Here is a 12,177-nt window from a genome sequence, read left to right on the forward strand (position 1 = left end):
ATGATGAAATTTCATTTGAAAAGCGATTTAAAGATTTTAAGTGGCATTGTGAGGTTCTATCCTTTTATCTAAAACAACTAAATGCACAAGAACCTAGTGAACAGCTAAACAAATAATTGCTTAAGTTTGGTAAAAGAGATGTAAACTCAAGAAGGGTTAATTACCTTTTATTACTCAAAATATGAGTGAACAGTTGACCCCTTTCTTGGAGCATACAGCAAAACCTCCACTGGAGCTTGAAATCAAAATAATAAGAAATAAGACTTAACTAATGCTTAGCTAAAGAGATATAGCCAAAGCTATCAAAATTCTAAGTAGCTGGCCCCTAAATATCGATTTAGCTGGCGAAGCTATCAAGGGCCTGTAATACGGCAGAGCTTGGTAACGGCTTAGACAAATGTAGCTAAAAGGCAAACGTGTGCTAGTCAGAAACTCTGAGGCTCTCTCTAAGTCGGTGGAACTTTGACTTTAATATTTACTCATTTGCATTAAATGTGATTCTAAAAACACATTCTGGCAGGAAACTGTAAGTTGAAATTAGGGTGAACAGGAAAATAGCTTTAACTTAAAATAATTGTTAAAAACTTAGGATAAACCTTACATCATAACGTTAAATTTAAACTACTAAGATCCATTTTCTGTTGTAGTCAGAGAAGCTCCAGAAGATGTTCAAATGGAACTTAATTGATTTACAAAGTTCTGTCTTATGCAAATCCAGATTCCGAGATTTATTTTGACTTTTATAAAACTCCTGCCCAATTTTTGCACTTAAAACATAATGCAAGCAGATGTGCTACTATGTTTGGTAGTACTTATATATATGTTACGGTGAAACACCGAAATCCGGAAAATGTCGACTTTCACCGGTGAATGTCAAAAATCACCTAGTCGCTTGGTGTATGTCCGAAATATTTTCCAAATACTCTTATTTCTGACTTACGCCGGTAAATGTCGACATTCACCATGTACTAATGGTGAATGTTCAACATATAGGAATATTATATTTTCTTCTTTGTAATTCAGTCACGAAAAAACGCACTTAAGAGTTAAAATAAGAACTTAAAATCCACGGTACATTCAAAATGAGAAAGGAGAATAATAGAAGTTAAAAACTTACTTAATTATACAGTACGTTCTAAATGAGAAAATAAAATAATAGTAATAAAAAACTTACTAAATTATGTGATTCAAATCTTATTTATTATTATGATAACAATTTAAACTATTATGATACTTTATGACCTCTCTTTTGGACCTACACCAGAACATATCTGTGACTGTCGACATACACTGGTGAGAGTCCGAATGTACAAGAATGTAATGCAATATTTGATCTTTCACCGACGTATTTGGTGAATGTTGACATTCTCCAATTTCGGTCTTTCACAGTAACATATATATACGAACAAACAATTTCTCTTGTGAATCTAAATAAGTTAAAATTAAGAAATAAACTGACAGATGAAAACTTGCAACTTGTCTTAAGAATAGTACAACAACTAGCTTTCAACAAAATACATAAAAAATTGTTGATAAAAATCAGTCTCAACCATCACACTAATGTATTTAACTATGGCTAACTTTGGCCCATTTTTATTAAAATATTTATATATTAAATTACCACGTACAAACATAAACTGTAACTATTATTTTAAGTTGATCTGGGTGTGTTGGCCCCATCATTTGGCTCATACAAGGGAAAAGGGGGTACTTTTCTGTTTCGCAGGCGTAAATCTCGCCAAGCAGACTTTATTGGTGACAACACACAGTATACACATAAAAAATTTTAACAAATGTTAGTTATAAGAAATTTTTATTTTGAAGGCATAAACATTTTAATATCATTTAAAATATTGTAAGAAGCCAATAAATAAAGACAATAAATTTGTAAAAAGACATTAATTTAAGAATTTACTATGCTTTCATGGTAGAGAACATCCTGATTCGCCGTTTCATATCACGTGATCCCAAGTGAATTCATCTCACGTAAACTACGCTACAAAAATATAATTCTCTCAGTAATTGTCTACATTAATTTCAAGTTAAATCGTAATTTGGAATACAAGTTTAAATGCAAGAATTATTTCAATTCGTACAAATAGCTTACTCAGAAAGTATGCAAAATTGCAATGCTTTACTTCGCTAGTGCATTCTCATTAGAATTGATGGTACTATTCGGTTTTGAGGGCCGTAAAAAATCGCCAAACTATTGTTGATGCCAGTGCTGCCAAAAATTATTGTGGCAACCCTAATGCAAGAAAGGAAGTATAATAGTAAATAACTATCTAAGATTGATGTTTTAATTTAGATGAAAGGTTAATTTCATACAATACTTTTTTTATTATTATAAATAATATCAAAAAGGTTGAACATGACTGAATGGAAGCATAAGAGTAAATAACTATTTCAGATCATTATTATAATTCATATATAAAAATTGCTAAACATAACTGAATGAATGTCTGCATCGCTATTTCGCTACTGAGTTATCGCTCTCATTGGTTGTTCAAACATAATTTTCTATAATGAATGACGCTTTTTCTTTGAAAAAATTCTCGGTAAAGTGCAGAATCGCCCACTTATTTGTTTGCCGCTTTTTACAAGGGTAAAAACAATTGGATTTTTGTCAATTTTTTTAACTTTTTAAGTGAAAACAGGCCAATGTGTACATAGATAATGTTAAGGATGTGCACAGTGCCACTTTTGTGCAATTCTGGGATATTTTTTTAAAGTAAAAATAGGTCGCTTTGTACATGGATACCGAGTATGTGGAATTCTTAAAAATGCGTCAATTGTTAAATCCATAGGGTATCAAAAAAGGGATTTAAAATCAAAAACAGATTTAAAAATTAAACTAGTATTTCAATGGCATCTTAAGAAATAAGGAACAATATAAACTTACGCAATCTGAAATCAGCGCGTATGCTAGATTTGGCGCGCTGTTAAATGGGCACGTTTGCTAAATTTGGCGCTTTTGCGCATATATTTTCGCTGCAATTTTTTTACGGTCCTCAAAACGAATGAATACCGAATTGATGAAGTTAACCCTTGACTTTGCTTTTTCTATATTTTCGCCTTCAGGTGAGCAGTGTGATTGCATCCTAATTGACTTAATTACCACGAATGGCCTTGGCATTAAAACTGAACTATCTAGGAAAAATTCTATGCAATTGTAAGCCAGTATTGAAAGAAACAATCAATCTGATAAGAAATAGCTGCGACTTGTTTTGAAAATGAAGCGTAAAAGGTTACCAGCGAAGATATTCCATTCGGCATCAGTTGTACATTATTGGCGACTTTATAGTTTGCCCTCCTTGCTCACATACATATGTAATGGTCTCCCAATCAGTTTAAATTTGATATGGCACATGTCTGAATTGCAAATTATGCAACTTATTGTATTGACCTTCCCCCTTTTTTTTTTGCATACGCTTCTGGCCTTTGGCAACCAAGTCGTTTCTGTGAGTGGCCCTTCTGCTAAAAAGGTTGTGCATCCCCAATAACATAATACATTCAAAAGTCTTTGATCCGGACTCATCGGGACTTCGGCGATTCTCGATTATCGGTTTTTCCGGATTATAGATCATCAGTTTAAATCTGTTAAGATGGCATGCAGAAATTATAAAATTAAAAATATGAATCCGTAATTTATGAAATAAAGAGCAATTATGATCCAAAGGGTATCAAAATTTACAAAAAAAGAGCTTTATATTTTATTTGTTTACTTTATTAAACATTTCTTTCAATGCGTGCATGCGTAAAGCACACATTAAACAAAAATCGAAATTAGAAAATTGCAACCAGAAAACTATTTGATTTGTATTTGTGATATTTATAATGACGAGGAATTTGATTTAAATCATATCAAAGACGGAGTACATCGAGATGAAATACTACATTATAAGCCAAATAAAATAAAAACATCTGCCCTGAAGATAAGGATAGTGCTGATAGATCAACTTCCAGTTCATTGCGCGCCGCGACGTCCCCCCCCCCCGGCGCAGAACAGCGTGAAATTGATAAACAGATTTCGGAATGGTTAGAGAAACAAAGGATATGCCTTTATCCATTTTTTGCAGCAATTCCACTTTTTGTTTGATGGACATCGGAACATGCTTTCGCTTTGTAGATCCTTTGGTAGCTCCAGAATCAGAAATTCTTTTTGATATAATCGAAAGTTCAAGCTTACTTTTATAAAATTGATATAACAGTCTGCAAAAAACAATAATCCAGATCCAAATCAAAGATTAAGGAACAACACAATTTGCAACATTAACTGAAATAGATAATTAGATAATTTTAGCATAGCTTATACCGTCCGTTATACATTAAATGTGCATGCGTAAACGTATTATGTGCATGGGTAGATGCATATGTGCATGCGCAGACGAATATGCGCATGCATTAACGCATTATGCATAGAAGCATGTTCCGAAAATTTGTAGCTTTGAGGTCCGGATTATAGATCATTCCAGATTATGGACGTCCGGATTAAAGACTTTTGATTGTATTCAAATTCAAAAATTTCTGAGAGAATCTGTTAAGGACGTTTTTAACATACTAAAAATATATATCAGAAGATATCATCAATACATATAAAATCAAAGCATATCATTGAAGAATCATATGCTAAATTTAATCATTTCAAATGTAAATTGCTAACCACAGTAAATTCCTCCAAAGCTCTTTTTAATCAATAAACAACAGTTTGAGTCAACCTCAAAATCAGTTTCATATCTGCCAATTTTTTTTTCTTTTCCTTCTAATTCATAGAAAATATCAAGCATGTAAAAAGAAATTCTAACTTGAGATCTAATTTATATAAATAATGATCCATAATAAAATCTGGTACTTTTCCATTCTGCAGGTGCAAGCGCTTAAATCACCAAAAATGATACAGTCAAAAGTCGTTAATTCGGACACGAATAATCCGGAATGATCCTTAATCCAGATCTCAAAGCTATAAACTTTCTGCGCATGCGTCTTCTTGACGCATGCGCGTAAGACCTTTATGGCTGCGAATTTGTGTGTGCGCGTGCGCAAAATACGTTTATGAATGCGCGTTTAATGTATAACGGACTGTATAAGCTAAGCTCTAATTATCTATTTCAGTTAATGTTGCAGATTGCGTTGTTCCTTAATCTTCGAATTGGATCCGGCTTATTATTTTTTGCAGACTGTTAGAGCAATTTTATAAAAGTAAGCTTGAACTTTCGATTATGTCAAATAGAATTTCCGATTTATATTTACTAATATGTAACGGATCTACAAAGCGAAAGTATGTTTCGGAGTCCATTAAACAAAAATTGGAATTGCTGCAAAAAATGGATAAAGGCATATCGTTTGTTTATCTAAACTTTAACGTTTGTTTATCTAAACTTTGTTCATCTTTAAAGCCGCGGCGGGCGCGCAATGAATTGGAAGTTGATCTGTCAGCACTATCCTTATCTTCAGGGCAGATGTTTTTATTTTATTTGGCTTATAATTGCTTACTAAATGTAGTATTTCATCTCGATGTACACCGTCTTTGATATGATTTAAATCAAATTCCTCGTCATTATAATTCGCTTCCGATAGTGAAGAAAGTGACACAGAGGTAATTGAAAACAAAAAAATTTCGATTGACAAATTAGTCGGTATTCTCGACACAGCAATTATAGGACTTGAACAGCGGAACTTTGTAACTGAACAAGAAATTATGTCTGTTTATAGAATTAAAGAGAATGTATTATCACATAAAAAACAAAGCAACTTAAACAACTTACATTGAAAGAAATGTTTAATAAAGTAAACAAATAAATATTAAGTTTTTTTTTTTTTTTTTTTTTTTTTTTTTTGTAAATTTTGATACACTTTAGATCATAATTGTTCTTTATTTCATAAATTACGGTTTCATATTTTTAATTTTATAATTTCTTCATGCCATTTTACCAGATTTAAACTGATGATCTATAATCCGGAAAAATCGATAATCCGGAATCGCCGAAGTCCCGACAAGTCCGGATTAACGACTTTTGACTGTACAACCGATGCCAAACGGAATATCCTTGCTAGTAACCTTTTATGCTTCATTTTCAAAACAAGTAGGAGCCATTTCTTATCAGATTGATTGTTTCTTTCAATATTGGCACACAAGTACATAGAATTTTTACCAGATAGTTCAGTTTTATGGGCTAAGGCCATTCACGGTAATCAAGTCAATTAGGATGCAATCACACTGCTCACACAAAGGCAAAAATATAATACAAAAAGCAGTCTAGAGTTAAATCGAGAATGCACTACCGAAGTAAATCACTTCGTTTTTACATGATTTCTGAGCAAGCTATTCGTACAAATTGAAATAATTTTTGCACTTAAACTTGTATTCCAAATTAAGATTTAACTTTAAATTAATGTAGATAATTCCTGAGATAATTAGATTTTTGTAGCATAGTTTACATGAGATGAGATCACGTGATATGAAATGACAAATCAAGATGCTGTACGATGAAAGCATAGCAAATTCTTAAATTAAAGTCTTTTTACAAATTTACTGTCTTTATTTATTGGCTTTTTATGAAATTTTAAACAATATTAAAATGTTTATGCCTTCAAAATAAAAATTTCTTTGAACTAACATTTGTTAACATTTTTTATGTGTATACTGTGTGTTGTCGCCAATAAAGTCTGCTTGGCGAGATTTGCGCCAATGAAACGGAAAAGCACCTAAAATCTTTTTAAAGTTAATCAATAAATTTTGAATTTTTTTAAAAAAAAGCATAATGGAACGAAGCATAAGTGGAACGACGTGGCACGCAATGAATTGGAAATTGATCTGTCAGCACTATCCTTATCTTCAGGGCAGATATTTTCATTTTATTTGGCTTATAATTTCTTACTAAATGTAGTATTTCATCTCGATGTACTCTGTCTCTTATATGATTCAAATCAAATTCCTCGTCATTATAATTCGCTTCCGATAGTAAAGAAAGTGACACAGAGGTTATTGAAAACGAAAAAATTTCGACTAACAAATTAGTCGGTATTCTCGACACAGCAATTATAGGACTTGAACAGCGGAACTTTGTAACTGAACAAGAAATTATGTCTGTTTATAGAATTAAAGAGAAAGTATTATCACATAAAACGAAGCAACTTAAACAACTTACATTGAAAGAAATGTTTAATAAAGTAAACAAAGAAATATTAAGGGTTTTTTTTTTTTTTTTTTTGTAAATTTTGATACCCTTTAGATCATAATTGTTCTTTATTTCATAAATTACGGTTTGATATTTTTAATTTTATAATTTCTGCATGCCATCTTACTAGATTTAAACTGATGATCTATAATCCGAAAAAATTGATAATCCGGAATCGCCGAAGTCCTGATGAGTCCGGATTAACGACTTCTGACTGTATATTTACTTGGTTGACAATTTTGGAGTCCAAGGAAAGTGTTATACAATTTATTATTCATTATACTATTTTATTATGAATTACATAGATAGGACTATGTTTTTACTTGCAAAGCTGATGAACTTATTCATCTAATAATTTATCATCTCATTTTACTATTCTGTTTACATAAAATAACGGCATTTTACTACTGCAAAACTTAAAAGTTACTATTCTGTTTACGCTTAAAAACTCACATCTTAGTGCTCTCATTGCCACTAAAAAAAATTAGCCAAATTTTGAAGGCCAAAATAGTTTGATGCCAACTTACTGTGCTTATGGAAGATTAGCCATTTTTTGTTATAAAAGTGTGTCAATATAGAGGTTTTTCATTGTAAAATACTCATTATGCTTACTATTATCAATCTTCCACCAACAGAAAAAAACTGGGAAAATGAATTTCCGGTATGTTTTTATATATTTATTTATTTTTTAAGAATTGCCGCCAAAAAATTGTATTAAATAAAATAGAACCTGTTGCGGATACCACCAAGAATCGGTTGGCAACAATGCATTTTTTACTCACTGAGCTTGCTAAAGGTTAACAGACAATGTTTTCAAACATTATATTAAGCATAAAATCAGTAGAAAATACCTGACATGAAGCATATATAAGTCAAATATAGCTTATTAAGCATCATATTTAACATAAGAATTAAAATTCAGAAAAATAACATGATATTAAGCATACAAAAGTTAAATTTATGTTTAAGGAAAAAAAAATTCATGATATTATGCATATGTAAATAAATATTAACTGGTTAAACATGATAATAAGTATAAAGTTAGCACAAAAAGCATGATATTAAATGTAAAATCAAATTTAGCTGCTTAAATATGTTAATTAGTGTATAAGAATTAAAACTAGGAAGAAAAGTATAATGAGCACACATAATTAATTTTATTTATGTCATCTTGTCAAGCACATTTAGTGCATCTAAATTTAAGTTCAGGGAGTATGTGTAAATCAAAATTAGCTGGTTAAATATATTATTATAATATTTAGTACATATAAAGTTATCAAAAGAAAACATGATATTAACCATATGTGAGTAAAATTAGCATAAAAAAACATTAGTTATTGAAATCAATTTCAAATTAATTTTATTATTGCACAAAAATATGCTTATCAACTTAAAACAATACTTCATTTCCTTTTTATTGAATTTGTAGGGCCCTGTAAAGAGCAATTTTTTTCCCAAAACTAAGTAAAGAACATTACCCTATTGGGAAACAACTGTATTTAAAATTTCTCTGAACGGATCTCGGCTGATTTAATTTCATCCTAAAAGAAGTATTCAAATACGTGACGTGCTAGATTTTAAGATAGTGTGGAAGATAAGCTATTAAGAGAGTGTGGAAATCGAAGAAAACAATGACAAATAAGTGAAGAATAAATTGCATGGGTAAAGACAATAATGAGTGTGATATTAAGTGCAAACTGTAAACAGCAATGAAAGAAAGCAAGAGGAATGTGAGAAGAATGTTTGCTACCTACAAATAGCGCTTTAGTGAAATTCCCAACTTCGTATTGTTATTGCTATTTTTGGCAATTTTTACATTTATTAGGCTCCTGTGTCCTCTTGCTTCCAGTTTTTACAAGTGCTTGAATTCAAAGCTGTAAAGAAGTTAATGTTTAATAGCAATATTCTTAATCTGAAGGAGCTGCTATTGAAAACAATTTAAATACTTCAGCATTATGTCATTCACAGACACACTGGTGTGACCACTTGAATATTTTGTCCCAACAATTGCAGATTTAATAATATTGCACCAAGGATTCTCAGCGACTCTTTATGTTTAATCATGTAATTCAACAGATCATAATTTTTTATTGTTTGATTAGAAAATAATTTAAATCACCTATCACAAAAGAAAGATGCTGCTGTATTATTTCAAATAACAGGGAAGTATATTACTAAAACACAATATGTAAATAACCATTATATAGTGCTTTCCTGAAACAATATAAGAAAAAAAAATGGCTAACGTGCAGAATTTCCCACTTATTTGTTGGTGCTTTTTACAAAAGTAAGAAGAATTGGATTTGTGTCAATTTTCTTTGACGCTTTTAATTATCGGATTTTTTTTTTTTAAGTGAGAGTAGGTCAATGTGTACATGGATACCAAGTATGTGCAATTCTTAAAACCGTTCCAAGCAGTGGGCGATTCTGCACTCTCTCCAAAACAAATTACAATGTTATCACAAATCAATGATAAAATTATCATTCATTTTGACTGTTGAAATAATATGCAATTGCATTCTTTTAAGAGCACATTCTATACAGTTGCTATCCTAGCCAGCATTAAAAATTTTCAGTTTGCACCAGCATTCAGAAAGATGATATAAGTACCGAAATTCGTTAAAAGTATCACAGCTCAAAAAGAGGAAAAATATCACAACAGCAATCATTCAACAATATCTTCAAACTCCATTTTAAGTACAGCTTTACGCGAAAGGTAAATGAATAAGAATTTTTTATTTCATAGGTACTCATAATTATCTCCAAAAATGTTACTTGTAAGTTAGTTAAATAACAATTTAGAAACCGGTTATGTTACATTAAAAAATTTCATTACATTTTGCCAAGTAATGAGACTAAGGTATCAAAAAACAAGATTATTCTATTAGCTGGAATAATCAAGAATAATCTGTATTATTATTACGACTAAAATGATCATTCCATTTATTTATTAAAACAATAAATTGATGAACTACACCTACTAACTTATACTAATTGATTACCAATTGATGAATTGCACTTAAATATCTAACGGAAGAATATGTCTACAACCACAAACAGATAGATGTCTTGTTTTGCATCTGCTAAATCTTTCTGTCCGCAGGGTGAAATATCAAGCTTAGGTACGAACAAGGAGGTTAGAATAGAATCCTTCTATTCTCCTTGGGTACGAAGAAAAGGCAATTTTGTTTAAGAGGAAAATAATTTCGTAGCCTTTGATACGAAATTGTTAAAGCCAGATAAGAAAAGAGTTAAAAAAAGGCCCACAAAAGAGTTAAAAAAAGGCACACTAAAGAAAAATAATGATAATTATGGGCTCAATTAAAATAGAGAAGATGACAGAGAAGCGTGAAGAAACCTAAGCATGAGTGTGTCCTAACATGCAATGAACGATGTGTCGAATATTGGAGAAGTCCATGTGATCTATAACTTATCATGAAGTCCCTAATGTTCTGTTGTAAGTATGTAGTGGGCTAAAAAACTAGCCTTATCTAAATTTAAATATATATATATATATATATATGTATGGGGAATGCTTCGTTCCAGTAATTGAGCACTCCTGAACATTTGTTTTTCATCAGAGAGAAACACGAAGTTAAAGAACCTATAATCAGGAATGTGGTTCTTTGAAAGTTGAGTTAAAAGTGCCAGCAAACCTAAAGGAAGGGGGGGAAAGTGGGGTCCAGCTTGATAACAAACTAAAACCTGCTTAGGAAGCTGACTTTAAGCTAAGACAGGAAAGTAAAATAATAATAATAAAAGTTTAAAAAATAAAAGCGGGGGGTCCAAACGTGAAATAAAAGATGAAATGCTTGCTTCTATCATGGGACATAACAACATCAAAGAAACACAACATCAGAGAAAAGCATATTTTCATAAACTTTTTAGAACACAACATCAAACAAACATACGCATACACGGTTTGAGACATATCAGCCCCCCCCAAAACAAATAGAATGGAGATATCCAAACTGAGATTCGTTTAAAGTAAATAGCAATAGGCTAGAACGCTCCGTGAAGCTTCAGATAAAAGTATTAAATGTTTGGAGTAAATCACGAAAAGCTACGAAACAATCACATAATCCTAAAAAGCGAAATCTTTAAAGCCATTACGATTCCTAGGAATAACACTAAAGAAATTTAATTTTCATGATGTGATCGAGGAAAATCGTATTAAACAATTCCACGTAAGATTTCAACAATCACACAGAAAAAAAAAAAAAAAAAAAAAAAAAAAAAAAACAGCCTGGCAACTAATCACAAATAAGCTTTAGAAAAGGCACAAATTTTTACGGAGCAAACAATTTTCCCTGCGAAGGAAATAATATTTTTAAATATAAATACTGAAATTTTTATACAAGAAATAAGTTAATAAGTAAAAGAAAGAATTGCTCCACTTCGTACTTACTCCTAATTTCAAGGAGCAAAAATTCTCTCTTTTCCTTTCTTGCAGCAAATGCTGAGGTCAAGGAACTACGGTCTCTATGAAGAAAGAAGAGCTTAAATGGAGCCCCTTCGTCTTAAATGGAGAGAAGAAGCTCTTCTCTCCATTTAAGACGAAGGGGGCAAATCGGAATATAAACATTCGGATGGTGTAAAAGCAAACGTTATGCAAAAACAAACTATATTCAAAGCACAAATAATGAGCAGTAAAAGCTAATATAAATGAAGAAAGGAAAAACATCCTACCTTGACGATGAGATTTCAGGTTATATCTACAAAGGATTAATTTTAATTTTTGAAAGAAACAAGACATTAAAAGATTATTTTCTTCTACAACTGACGAAGAGCAATAATGCTCGTAAGCATTGTTAAAATAATTAAATAAATAAATACAAAACTCCGAACTTTCCGAACAAGAACGTTAAAAAATTACAAATTGAGTAACACCAAAATACGTCCGAACCCTTCGCTCGTCTTGCTCAACCCTCGTCTACAACCCGCAGTGGCTAATCGCACCGACGGTGCGAATAGCTAACAGGCTATTCACACCACCTAC

The 12,177-nt window shown here is 31.3% G+C and overlaps 1 protein-coding gene across 22 annotated transcripts in view; it reads right to left on the minus strand.

Moving 5' to 3' along the window:
• LOC118192822 (uncharacterized) overlaps positions 1-10,270 on the minus strand; it is a 52,018-nt gene extending 41,748 nt beyond the window's left edge. For 5 of the 22 annotated variants that reach the window (XR_015042494.1, XR_015042500.1, XR_015042499.1 and 2 more), the window contains exon 1: positions 10,181-10,270. The gene's annotated coding sequence lies outside the window, so the exon portion shown is untranslated. Of the gene's footprint in view, positions 1-164; positions 185-1,915; positions 1,998-8,928; positions 9,053-10,159 lie in introns of those variants that run through there. The other 17 variants (XR_015042496.1, XM_085821652.1, XM_085821660.1 and 14 more) reach the window with 10 other exon arrangements.
• Positions 10,271-12,177: the final 1,907 nt, after the last annotated feature.

Source organism: Stegodyphus dumicola, chromosome 8, assembly GCF_044657685.1.
Source record: "Stegodyphus dumicola isolate Sdum_Otavi_A_Nest chromosome 8, ASM4465768v1".
Lineage (NCBI taxonomy): Eukaryota > Metazoa > Arthropoda > Arachnida > Araneae > Eresidae > Stegodyphus > Stegodyphus dumicola.